The sequence below is a fragment of the Pantherophis guttatus genome, chromosome 1 (genome assembly GCF_059756535.1).
Source record: "Pantherophis guttatus breed Tessera chromosome 1, ASM5975653v1, whole genome shotgun sequence".
Taxonomy (NCBI): domain Eukaryota; kingdom Metazoa; phylum Chordata; class Lepidosauria; order Squamata; family Colubridae; genus Pantherophis; species Pantherophis guttatus.
In genome coordinates, this window is record NC_142063.1 from 193,303,319 (window position 1) to 193,316,288 (window position 12,970).

At 40.2% G+C, this 12,970-nt stretch overlaps 2 long non-coding RNA genes across 2 annotated transcripts in view; one reads left to right on the forward strand and one right to left on the reverse strand.

The window, feature by feature from the left end:
* Positions 1-710: 710 nt before the first annotated feature.
* Positions 711-7,727, reverse strand: LOC117674445 (uncharacterized). Its single transcript, XR_004593862.2, has 3 exons — positions 7,676-7,727; positions 2,416-2,529; positions 711-1,399 (listed from the first exon to the last, which is right to left on the reverse strand). It is a non-coding gene; the product is annotated as an uncharacterized LOC117674445 (long non-coding RNA).
* The window catches only part of LOC117674446 (uncharacterized), a 73,737-nt gene continuing 67,071 nt past the window's right edge, over positions 6,305-12,970 (forward strand). Inside the window, exon 1 of the long non-coding RNA XR_004593863.3 lies at positions 6,305-6,907. This is a non-coding gene — a long non-coding RNA (uncharacterized LOC117674446). The remainder of the gene's footprint in view (positions 6,908-12,970) is intronic.

The following is a 12,970-nucleotide window of genomic DNA, read 5'->3' on the forward strand; positions in this document are numbered from 1 at the left end:
CTTCTCGGTCAGATTCAATTTGAACTGAGCTGTTTTCTTGTGGTGGCTGCTTAGCTTCAACTGCTTCCTGTTGGGGCTCTAAGAAGCCTGGGTGGGGAGGTGAAGAGTGGCTGGGAGGGGATGGGTGACTAGAGGCTGGCGAGGCACCTCTCGACATGACATTGAGGTGGCCATGCCCACCCAGTCACATGATCACCTAGCCACTCCCACCCAGCCAGTCATTAGGCAGATCACATTAGTGGTCCGCGGCAGAAGTGGATTTCAGCAGGTTCTGACCAGTTCTGGAGAACAAGTAGCGGAAATTTTGAGTAGTTCGGAGAACCGGTAGTAAAAATTCTGACTGGCCCCGCCCCATCTATTCTCTGCCTCCCAAATCCCAGCTGATCGGAAGGAAATGGGATTTTGCATTATCCTTCCCCTGGAGTGGGGTGGGAATGGAGATTTTACAGTATTCTTCCCCTGCCACGCACACCAAGCCATGCCACACCCACCAAGCCACACCCACAGAACCGGTAGTAAAAAGATCTGAAACCCACCACTGGTCTGCGGGATTTAAAATTATGAATTTAGTGGTCTCTGAGGTCCGAAAGGTTGGTGACCCCTGCCCTAGAATGTAAATGTGTAACCGATGATCATAGCTCAGGTTTCCCATATGAGAAAATGCTTTCTGTAATGCTGTAGTGTTTAACTTTTCATGTTTATGAGACATCTTTTCCCCTGTTCTTTTATTCAGTAGAAATGAATTGTGGAAGTTCTTGGGGAAAAAAAACCCCTCAGCATCTTAATGTATTTCTGTTACCAAATTTCACTGATTTCAGTTCATGTAACAAAAAACTCTGTCCAGAAAGAATTTCAAGGAACAAGGTTGCTCAACTGTAGACTTGTTCAACTTTGCTTGATCAAGACTATTGGGGAATTCAGTGAATTCCATGCCATATAATGACCTAAGGCTAATGGGGCAACTGTTGATTTCTTCCCCATGATGTCTCTTGAATGAATCCACTTCATCTGATTGTACCTTCAGGCATAAAGATCTGAGTGCCATTTTACCTTGATACTCTCATGGGAGGTGAAGTGCACAAGTGGAGGTAATTTTTTCCAGTGGGATACTTGTCAGATCCTGTCAGTTACAAATTAACAGTATTGAAGGTGCAGAAATAGGAATCCTTGTCTGTTTCACTGGGGTTTTTTAAAGAATCTCAACACAGTAATTTGTCCTCACCTTGCCAGCAAGGCTGTGGGCAATCTGATGCCATTTCTTTCTAGGGACTTACTTTCCTTTCCAATAAGTGGACTGATTTACTCAGTGCCTGCTCAAAGAATGTCCAGAAAGCAACAAGAAGTTTAGTGTTCGCCATTCTGCTTCTTCTGTCAATACATGATTTGAACGCCTTGGATCCTAACATATTGGAGGTAGACAAAAAGAAAAAAAAATGTTGTAAATATTTATTAATTAATCAAATTTATATAGCCGGTCATTTCACCAAAGGTGACGCTGGGTGGCAAAGGCAAATATCCCTCTCTGACCTTTGATATTTAAGGAAAAATAACTTCACTATGTTGCAATTTTTTTTTAGGAAGCTCCATTAAATCCACTTTTTAACCTTGGCATATCAAAGTTATGTGTCAGCAATTGGCTTTTTGCAGTATTAATATATTAATATTTGCAGTATTAGATCTAAACATTTAAAGCAACTTGCTCTTCCCTTTACATAGATTGTATTTCCTTCTGGCTTTCCTGGTTTTACAGCAATTATAATTTGCTCTTTCATGCAAAGTACAATCATCTATTTAGAGATTATACAGTATGATATTTTCTTGGTTACTTTGCATTTTAATTTAATTCTATTTAAATATATTTAAATACAATTTAATTTAATTTAATTTTAATTTTGTTCGCTGCCCAGAGTCACTTGTTGAGATGGGCAACTACCCAAATTGAATGAATGAATGAAATCTTTGTTACCCTTTGTCACCCACAAGCTTGCAGGTTGTTAGGATTGTAAATCCCACTGCTGTAGTTTGCAATCTGCAGGCTACATGTACGGGAGTGGGTTCGGGATGGGGTGAAGAGTCAATTTCCCTCTTCAAAGCAAAAAACAAATGAAGGAGATTCATGCTCTTTCATCCTGAAGCAGAGGTACAGGACATACACATGTCTATGACTACACATACACACACATACAAATTTTGTAAACCACCCAGCGTTATCTATGTGTGAATTGGACAGCTATATACATTTGTTTTATAAACAAGCAAATGACCAAACAAACATACGCACGCACACCAAGATGCCAAAGAAGTTGTTTATTCCAGAATTTAACACGCTTCATCACTGCTTTGCTGCCAATGACATGCATGCAATCAACATCCATGTGTTTCTGATTATAAGCGCAGGGGTGAAGGTTTTCTCACCTGTTTTATTGCATCCACTGTGGGAACGAGGCCCACAGAGCCTCCCTTCTTTTTCTCCCTTCTTTCTTCAAGCCTTAGCATATTCTCTCCTTTTCCTCATTTCCTACCATAGGTCTGGGGAGTAAGGGTAAAGAGGCCCAGTTTATTCCCTGTCGAAATGCATTACGGATAGTGTTCACTGGCTGACTGTTCATTCAGCAACTATGAAAAGTTATGATGGTCCTGAAAAATTTACAACAACCACTCCCCAAAATATATCTGGCTGGAATTTAGGTTATTGCAGTTTCAAAACAGCTGTCAAGTGCCATGTTGGGGATGACTGTATAGACCAGTGGTTTGATTCAGCCAATAGCTAAAGATGAGGACTTGATATGAGGATTTCCTTCCTATAGAGGAAACAAGCTGTGTCCCTGACTTTCAGGGGTGAAATCCAGCAGGTTCTGACAGGTTCTGGGGAACCAGTAGTGAAAATTTTGAGTAGTTCGGAGAACCAGCAAATACCCCCGCTGGCTGGCCCCAGAGTGGGATGGGAATGGAGATTTTGCAGTATCCTTCCCCTGCCATGCCCACCAAGCCACGCCCACCAAGCCACACCATGCCCACCAAGCCACGCCCACAGAACCAGTAGTAAAAAAATTTGGATTTCACCACTGCTCCAGACTCTCTGCCATTTACATTCATGCACGGGTTCTACATTATTAGAACTTTGCTAGAGAATGGGAACCCACAGTTGATCCAGTTAAAGTACATATAATGAGGAGAACAACCTCCTCCCCTCACATTCTGTAGAGAGCATAAGGAAGAGTTTTGAAGGACAGGAGGAAGAATCACTAGCAAGGCAACATTCAGATAAGGGGGGCTTGAGCTAGGCCTAAGAAAATAACTCGAGACAATGTCTCAGACAAAATTCCTGCAAACTTCACACAAAGATAAAGTGTGCGTGAAGCATACTCAGAATTGTAAGATTTTGTTATTACCATGTTTCCCTGAAAATAAGACCCTGTCTTATATTGTTTTGAACCCTGAAATAAGCGCTTGGCCTTATTGCCATATGCTCAAAAGCCCAATTGAATTTATTATCAGGGGTTGTCTTATTTTGGGGAAAACAGGGTAATATTGTTCCAATAAAAGTAGCTTTAGACCTACAGATTATGTTATTGGATTATTAATCTTAATTTTACCCTTGTTGGGCTGAGACATTCCTTCTCTATGGATTTTGAAGGGTTCTCTAAAGCAACGTGTCCTTGCTTCTCCTTGTACATTTGGAAGAGCAAAGAGTAAGCATTCAAACACCTACTGCATAGCTCCAGGTCACATGAATCAACCACATCTTTCTCTGCAATAAGCACTGTGTTGTAGTACAACTGAAGAACATTGGAAAATAGTAACGCTCAAGGCTGTGGAGACACGACGATTTCCCAGTTGTTTGCTAGCGCTGTTAATCAACCTGAATCCTGCTCTCTCTTTTGTATTCCAAGCAATGCTGATAAAAAGCTAGATAAAGGATTAGTGGTAAATTCTCTACCCATATAATAATTTATTTCAAGTCATTATGGGTGTTTAATCGCCCTCAAAGTTATTCTACCTTCCGTTGCAGAGAAGTAGAGGAAAAAAGAGCCAAAACTATTTTGGATTACCACACAGTCCCTTGGAAATAATGTGCTTTTAAATTAGATGCATATGTGTTTCTCTGTTTAATATTCTTGTGCACTATGGAAACACTTTCTGAAATCTGAATAATACATTGGTTACCTTACATGCGCACACACATATACATGCAACACGCTCACCACCAATATTGTGTACCATACTGAATCAGGAACCGTTGTTTCATATTTGAAGTTAATTTGGTACTGAGATAAACAAATCAAAGTGTGTTTACAGAATAATTACACCATATCCCAGGACTGTAACAAATAATTCTTTTTTTTTTTTGTCTCAGTCACTGAAGTCCATTCCCTGGTTCCTGCTTTGTTTGTTTGCAAAATATACTCCATGGCAACATACGAATTAAAACCATTGGATTTGCTGGAGTAAAGTATTATGTTTATACCTTGTCCGTTGCACAGCTGTAAAAATTGTGACTGCTTTGCTTTTGGTCACGTGGCTTACTTTTTTCTCCTGCTACTATCTTTACAGACAGATTGTAGTATGAAGGCTTTTGTTTGCATGGCTTGGATTTTGCATGCGAGCCAAGCTGAGCCACTCCTGGTTCAATTATTTTATAATCATTTGTTCATGGAAAACAAAGTAAGTAGGGAGGTTTCTGGACCTGTTCCTGCAAGTATATACTTGGATACCGTTTTTGTTTTTTGCTCCCCTCCAGAATTCCATTGATTTGAACTGTGCCAGGACAGAAAGCCAAATGAATGAATTAGGAACCTGCCTCTCCCATCCATTTTCACAGGAAGGAAAACAACACTGGTTATCTCTACAGATCAGCAAAAGAAATATTGTATGTCTTTAAAAAAAAAAAGAAAAAAAGAAAATGTATAAATGGCTGAACACACTATAAGTAAACAGATGGAAAAGCTGCTTCTAGCGATAATCAAGAAGAATAAAAAAAAAGTCTCAAGAAGTCACTAAGTGGTTATCAGGGTTATACTGAGAATGAGGAGGTTGCAACTGCTGGGAATATCAATGAGAATGTAGGAGACAAACTGTCAAAGGATTGTATGGTCTTTCGATACCCAGACCTGAAGTTTGAGGTTGAGGGGATGTGATGACCTGTAAAATCTTCTCTTTCAAGAAGAGATTGGACTGCCATTTGTCAGAAATGGTGTAGGGTCTTCTGCTTGGGCGGGGAGGGGTTGGACTAGATGACCTACAAGGTCCCTTCCAACTCTGTTAATCTGTAATCTGACATCCCTCATAGGAGTTGAACAATCTGAAGATTCAGGGCCTTCCTGCAGCCCCCATGGCTTTCTTTACAGCTTTCTTTAACTAGATGACTTCTCAAGATTTTATGTGGTAAAACACAAAAGTGGTAGCACAAGCTTTAAGATAGCTTTAAAATCTCCCTGAAACCTCTCACTATTTGGTATCCCAATCTTTCTCATTGTAGCCTTCAGCTCTTCCTAAAATAGCATGGCTCCAATCTCCAGAGTGGTCTGAGATATAGGTCCTCTCCCTGCATGCATTTTTCGCCTATTAAAGATCTCCTGAGGGAACTATCCTCTCTACCTTCCACCAGAAGCCATCTGTTATGAAGAGATGTGAAAGAGAGGTTTGGGTTTTTTTTTGCTTCAGTGCCACCATTTATGGAATTCCAGTTCCTTGGGGACTACAGTGTCATCCTGGTTTCAATCTGATGTCAATTGAATCCTTAACTATTCACAAACCTTTGAAGTCATAGCTATTTTGTCTTCTGTTTCTATTGGATTGTGGAGAACAACAGTTGTGCAATAGTACTACAATTTAATCATTCACTGCTGTTGGTTCCTTGTTTTTATTGTTTCTGTCTTACCTCGAAATGGCAGTATGAGATCTGAACCCAAAATCAGGGGCTACTCTACACAAATATACTCCAGGGATTTTGATTTGACGCCCATCAACATCTGTTGGAATGGCCCAGGACAAAGCCATATAATCCAGTATATTTAAAGTTGTCCATTGCAATCCAGAACATATGAAGAAGATCAGATTTGCTTATTGAGATCAGTTCTTGATACATAGCAAGAGACCTTATCTTCTTTGATGCACAATGTAGAATAGGGCCACTTCTTCAACTCCTCAAAGGCAGTTTGAAGACCACCTTTCAAACCTTGCCAATTGTAATAGGCTTGCAATAAGAAATTATTGCCCACCCTCCCAAGCTGCATTCCTATAGAAACAACAACAACAACAACCAAACAAACAAAAACCATTAAGGAAACAAAGCAAGGTTTATTTAAGGTTCGGTACATCCCTCTGGCCAGATGCATTAACAACCAACCAACCAGCCCAACAACTCCAATCGGACAGAACATACTGGACATCTTTTTCCTTTGGCAGACTTAAACCCAGGGAGCTGGAAGGTGTGGGGAACAGAGAGTTCCTGCAGATGGGGATAGCTACAGAATTTTTTAAAAAATCAAAAATATACACAAATAAAAACAAAACCAAAAATGAGCAATTCTTTACTTTTAAAAAAAAGCAGTTGCCTTTTGCGGAAGTATTCATGGCTCATTTATGGGAATCTGGAAATGGACCACAATTCAATGAACACTATGTAGCTTTCCCTTCTTTGTCAAGTAAAGTATCACCAGCCAAATCCTCTCTGTCTACTACTTTTTTTAAAAAAAAAGTAATAAAAAAAGGATTTAGCTAATGAAAAACTCCTCCTCTTGAAGCCACTTCAGAGTGGTGGTTGTGGTGAATAATAATTCTGTGTGGAGTCCCAAGGAGAGGGGAGGAAAGGAGCTGGGTGTGCTATCCAAGCGTGTGGCCTTAAGTGGTTCTTTCTGACGCATCTACTCAAAATTCAAAAGCTTTCTGTTGGTGTTTTATTCTGGTACAGCCTCTTTTTGTCTTTTCCAAATTAGGGTGTATTAATTGTGTATATATAGATGTGTGTGTTTTTGAATATCATGTTAATGTTTAAGTCTTGAGAGCAGCTTTGGTGAATGAACAAAATAAAAATAGATTTGTTAATAAGGAAAAGGGAGCGGCTTTTCTAATGGTCTCTTTCCATCCTCCACTAAATTAGTTGGCAGGATTAAAGCATATATTCCTTTTTTATCCTAGCTTGAGTACTTGATCACAGAGGCATAGTTTAATCCAAACATCAATAGTGCTTCGTCAATTCAGTCAGATGCAGCTGTCAAAATGGACTTTTGGTTTATTTAGAGCTTTGTGTTTTATTCTTTTTTTTTTTTTAAAAAAAACAGAATATCATAGAATACATTCTTTGATTTTTGATGCTGAAATCTCTTTTAACTTTCTAAACCTGAAGAACATTTAAAATATTTAATAGAGTGTCTCCTACCCTTTGAAAGAATAGAATTTATTTTCCACGTATTTAAAATTTGAAAGGAAAAGTGCTGGAATATATTGCATATCAGAGATTAGCCTTTCCCGGTGAATAATGATTAGAAAATGGAAAACCAAGCTATGTTTTCTAAATTTTTAGCATTTGCATGCAAGTTAAGATTACGTTCCATTTCAAATGAACAACAGCAATTTTTCTTCATGCTGTCTCTTTAACCATGGTTTAGGGATGCTTTTAAAGATTGCGCTGAAAATGGTATAACCAGACCCAAAAAATTGTACAAATTCTCACCTCTTTCCACTTCTTTGTACTGCCTCTGTTGCATTCTGTAGCTAATGCATTTGAATAAAGAGTAACTGGCAGCTAAAAATATATACTCCTAAAAATATACAGACAGCTGTCACATCTCCTCTGAATATATTAGTCATTATCCTCATTAACCGTTGCAAAATAACAGCGGTTTTCATAATGTAGGCATTTTATATTAGGCAATTTGTTCATCATTTTTATGGGCCCTGTTCTAACCGCAGGGCTTCATCCTACCACTCCTATTTGGACTAATTTATTGAAGTAAAGGATTTCCTCAGGTTGAAGAGGTCTGCAAAACTCTGCCTCATGCCATTTTAAAACTAAAGCCTGCATGTTGACTATTGGTGCAACCAGGGGAGATGGGACATGTGGTCCCAAATCTTCCATCTACCAGTCATAAATAACATGATGGATTTAAGTATGGATTTAAATGTTACGTCTCTCTAAATGAAAATGTGAGGTAATATACAATGTTGTGAAATGGGCTGCATATTGGAAATCCAGGTGAAGTCTGAGCTGAGTGAATGAGGCGGCAGAGGAGCCTTGAGTGAAAAGCTCTTTTTAGCTTCAGCTGAGTAATATGGGGGAATAATGTCATGAAACTGGCTTACCTGGAAGATCAACATCACTCATAAGCTGTATGGAAAACTCTCTGAACAGGGTTGCCATCTTGGGGTTGCAAAAATAAAAATGAATGCTAAGAAGCAGCAAAGCATTCAGGGGTTTTTGTGGGTGGGTGTTTTTGCTGCAACTCTGGTTGTCCAGAGTTTTATAGCCCAGATAGAGTAAGACCTGCCTTTTCACACTTGGTTAAAGGTCTAAATAAAATGAGAAGTGCCATTGTTACATTGCCTTCTATTATCAGAGAGAGTCATGCAGGACAGCACTACTAATTGCTAAAGAAAGAATATTTTGGGCCTTAATTGCCAGCACAGTGATGGCTTGCTTAGCAAATCTCTGGAAAGCTGTAATGCTGCCTTTCATAAGGGAGCAAGAGCTGCATGAAAAGAGTGTGGTCCTGCCAATTCTTTTTTTCCTTGCCACTTCCTCCTCTTTCTGACAAGTTTTTCAATTAGAAGCTTGTAGCTACCCACATGATGGCCCTCTTTCCATGCAGCATGCACAACTTAATTCTCCCAAAGGGACAAAACTGTGAAGGAAAAACTTCAAAGAGACTTTAGTCAGGGATGTGCATCATAGAAGGAAATTTATTTAGGAGGTGTGATTTAGAGGGATTGCTGCACTACATTTCAGATATAATGATTCTCTGTATATATGTGTGTTTGTATGTGTGTGGAGAGAGCAAGAGAGAGAGAGGGAGGGAGGGAGGGAGAGAGAGAGAGGGGGGGATATATATATATATATATAAAGTGTTTACTGAGACACCTGGTCTACCCCAACATGTGGGAGGGGGCATTCTATTTGTATATGTATAACCTGTTTTCCTGAAAATAAGACCTCCCCGGATAATAAGCCCAATCGGGCTTTTGAGCGCATGCACTAAAAAAAGCTCCCCCAAAATAAGCCCTCCCCAAATATATTTAAATGTATGCGCAGCAGGTCCCCACGATTTCCTCTGGTTAGGGTTAGGGAGACAGAGCTGGAAATCAGGTAAAATGGCAAGAGGATCCCCGTCTTGCTCCATGTGCCCCAAAATAATAAGACCTCCCTGAAAATAAGGCCAAGGGCTTATTTCGGGGTTCAAAAAAATATAAGACAGGATCTTATTTTCAGGGAAACACAGTATATAAATATTTGACCTCTCATGTTAAGAGAAGTGTAAGCAGACTATCCTGGGTACTGCAACATGTGTGTTTTCTGTTGAATAATGCAAGGTGATTATGTGCAAGAATAAGTAGAATGACTTAGAACATTTTGGAAAAAAAATGCTAAGACATTAGGGACTATGACAACTCTAGGCATGGGCAAAAAAGGCAGGTACATGAAATACATTGTATTTCTTATACTTGGTAAGTTGAGGGGTGAAAGAGTCACTGTGGTTTCTATGAGTGATCATAAAATTTGGGTTCATACATCACGCTAAACCACATGTTGAAGAGCAGAAGCATTTTCATGATGTCAGGGTCAGTGGGCGGGGCCTCCCGCCGGTTTTACTACCGGTTCTATAGAACTGGTGCGAACCAGGGGCAACCCACCCCTGGGCTGCACGCGCATGCATGTGCAGGTGGGGCATGTGTGTAGAGCACGTGCACATGCGTGGGCTAGCCAGGAGCATGCAGGGGCACACACATGCGCAGGGAGCAGGGTGCATGTGCGGGGAGCGGACACACTTCGCATTTTGGGGGTTCGAGGGTGCGTGCCTGCATTCACGCACGCGTGCTTTGGGGCACTCAGTCGGGAAAAGATTAGCCATCACTGTACTAGGGGAAAGGTGGGGCTGCCATATATGGGTGGAACACTAGATGGCAGAAGAGAGAAACATAAACCTCTTTACTACTATCCCCTGGTCATCCAGAATAGTGCAGAACACATAAGGTAAAAAGGTAAAGGAGTCCCTGCTGGTTTTATTCCATTAGTTGTAGCCAATTTTAGGGAGTGATGCTTATATCCATTTCTAGGCCATTGAACCTGTGCTGTCTGAAGATATTTCCATAGTCATGTGGCCAGCAGGATATCACACCACAGTGCAGAGCATGTGGCAAAACACAGAATGCTGTTACCTTACTACTGAAGTGGTATTCTATTCACATTTACATGCTTTCGAACTGCTAGGTTGGCAGGAGCTGAGGTGAATGACAGGAGCTCACTCTGTCATGGGGTAGTAGAACTCCAACTGCCACAGCCTGGACCTTCTCTGGCATCTTTTAAGCTACTGAGCCACCACGTTTTATCCACATAAGGATAGTCCTAAAAAGTGCCCATTTTAGTCTAACCAGGTCCAGAAAGGCAGTACCCAATTATGGCCACTCCTAATAAAGTGTAGAAATATAGCTACTAAGCTTCCAAGGGAGAGTTAAACATACCAAAATAAGAAAAGGCATATTCCTGTTGGAAGGTTCTACCCTGAGGTATTTTGTTCCCTGCCAAGGTTTCTTACAAATCAAATAAACAGGCAAATCAGGGATGTCTTTGTTCCTGAATTAGGGCTCTTGTGTCTGAGGTGAAAAAATCTGGCTGACCACAGAACTGGCGGCAAATAGATACAGAAAAAACTTACATTTTCACAGCCAAATGTATGGCAGTGCTACCTTAACAGCTGTATCTCCCCTGTTCACTCTTCACCTCCGTGAAATCTATCTTTGGCATTATTTACGTTCCTAACGTAATTTGAGGCTGAAATGTTTTCTGGGCAGATTTGTGCCAGGTGAATAACTCTCCCTGAGAACACTATTAAGATATTCCAATTAACTGGAGCTTGGGAGAAATTTGAAGTATGACAATATTCTCCAAGTGATGCACTCTCCAGTATTTTACATAAGAGTTAACCAGTAAGTATCCAATGTATTATTACTTTCACATATAAAAGGAGAAATACCCCATTTTCCCCTGGATTCTAAGGGAAATTACATTTATATACAACATCCACTTTTGGCTGTTTTACTATGATACCATGTCATTGACTTGCTGTCCCCAGATCATAAAATTTTGTTAGTGCCTGGTTATCTTTAAATACATTTCCTATCGTATGTGTACCATCCATCCATCTATTCCTCTATCAGTTATATACAGTATCTATCCATTTATCTCCTTGCTGTTTAGTCTGTTCTGTAATGGTGCAAAATAGATTTTAGCCATTTTCTTTTTTTTTAGCACCACTCTTTGATAGATATAAAAATCTGTTTTCTATAATCTCCAATTTCTTCTCCCTCCCTCCCTCTGTGTGTACGTGTGTGTACATGTGCATATGAGACATTTTTAGCAATCTCAGCAGAACAGAAATGTATATTTGTTAATTTTTTTTATATCACTCAAAATATTGGTCAAAACAAAAAATTAAAGGCATCCATCTCTCTTGCTCCCCTTCTTTCTCTTCCTTGCTCTATTTTCCCCTTTGAGTTCCCCTTTTATTTATTTTAATCCTTCATTTGATGTTTTTCTCCAAATCCTGTTATTTCTATTCTGCAGTTTAAGGATAATTTCCTTCATGACAGACATGGCAATCAAATGATCCTTAGTTAAATTCTAGGCCCTCCTTTCTCTCTTCTTGATGGTATGAACAGGGGTACAGGATGGAGCCAAAGAATGGGGCCTGCTCATTTCCCCTCTCTGCTCCCAGATCAGGCACTTGGATAGGTCATTTGGGCAAATGAAATTTATAAGTATACTGTTAATAAATGGGGGTTTTACAGTAAGTGCAAGATATGATTATTTATCGGTTTTCTTATTAAAAATATTAACTTGATATGGCCACAAATGGGTGAGCATTCCACACAGGGACTTAATCATGAATAGTGGGGTTCCAATTGCAAAGATCAGAAGCAAAATAGTTCTGCCTCAAACACTTACTCCTAGATCTATGGGTTCTTCGTGCTCTCTGAGCTTGAAAATTTCCCTGCAGAGAGTTCATTACCCAACTAGGTAACGTCATCAGTACTAGAAGGGAGTGGGATTTGCTTTCTATTTTTCTACAAGTGGCTTGCTCTGTACAAGTGCTGGTGGGAGTCTTCTTGATTAGGCTGTTGTTTACTGTTTGATTGTTTGATTCTTTTTTTTAATTTTTATTAATTAAAAATACAAACAAAAATACAAACAAACATAAATACAACGATATAACATACAAAACAAACGAACATCAGTCAAGTCTTTCGACTTACTCTAAATGTTGTCACATTGGTAGCCTATTTTTCCATGTTTATCTATATATCTATATATATCTATATATAGCCATGACGGCTATGGACCTGACCCAGTTAGTTCATGGCCCTACTCACATGGGGGGACACACTCTGGACTTGATTTTTGTCTCAGGTCAGTGGCTGAATGATCTAGAAGTAGGGGACTTAGTCATTGAGCCTTTGTCATGGTCAGATCATTCACTCCTTCGACTGGACTTCCGTACCGCTACCCCCCACTGCAGGGAGGCGGAACCGGTTAGGTGGTTCTGCCTCAGGTGCCTGATGGATCCGGATGGATTCTAGATGGAGCTTGGGCCATTCCCTGAGGCTCTGGCTCACGACTTGGCTGAAGACCTGGTGGCCGCCTGGGATAGGGCGGCCACTGGAGCTTTGAATCGTGTCGTGCCTTTGCGGCCTCTGACCCGGTGCCGATCCCGTGTGGCTCCCTGGTTTTCCGAGGAGCTGAGGGAAATGAAGCACT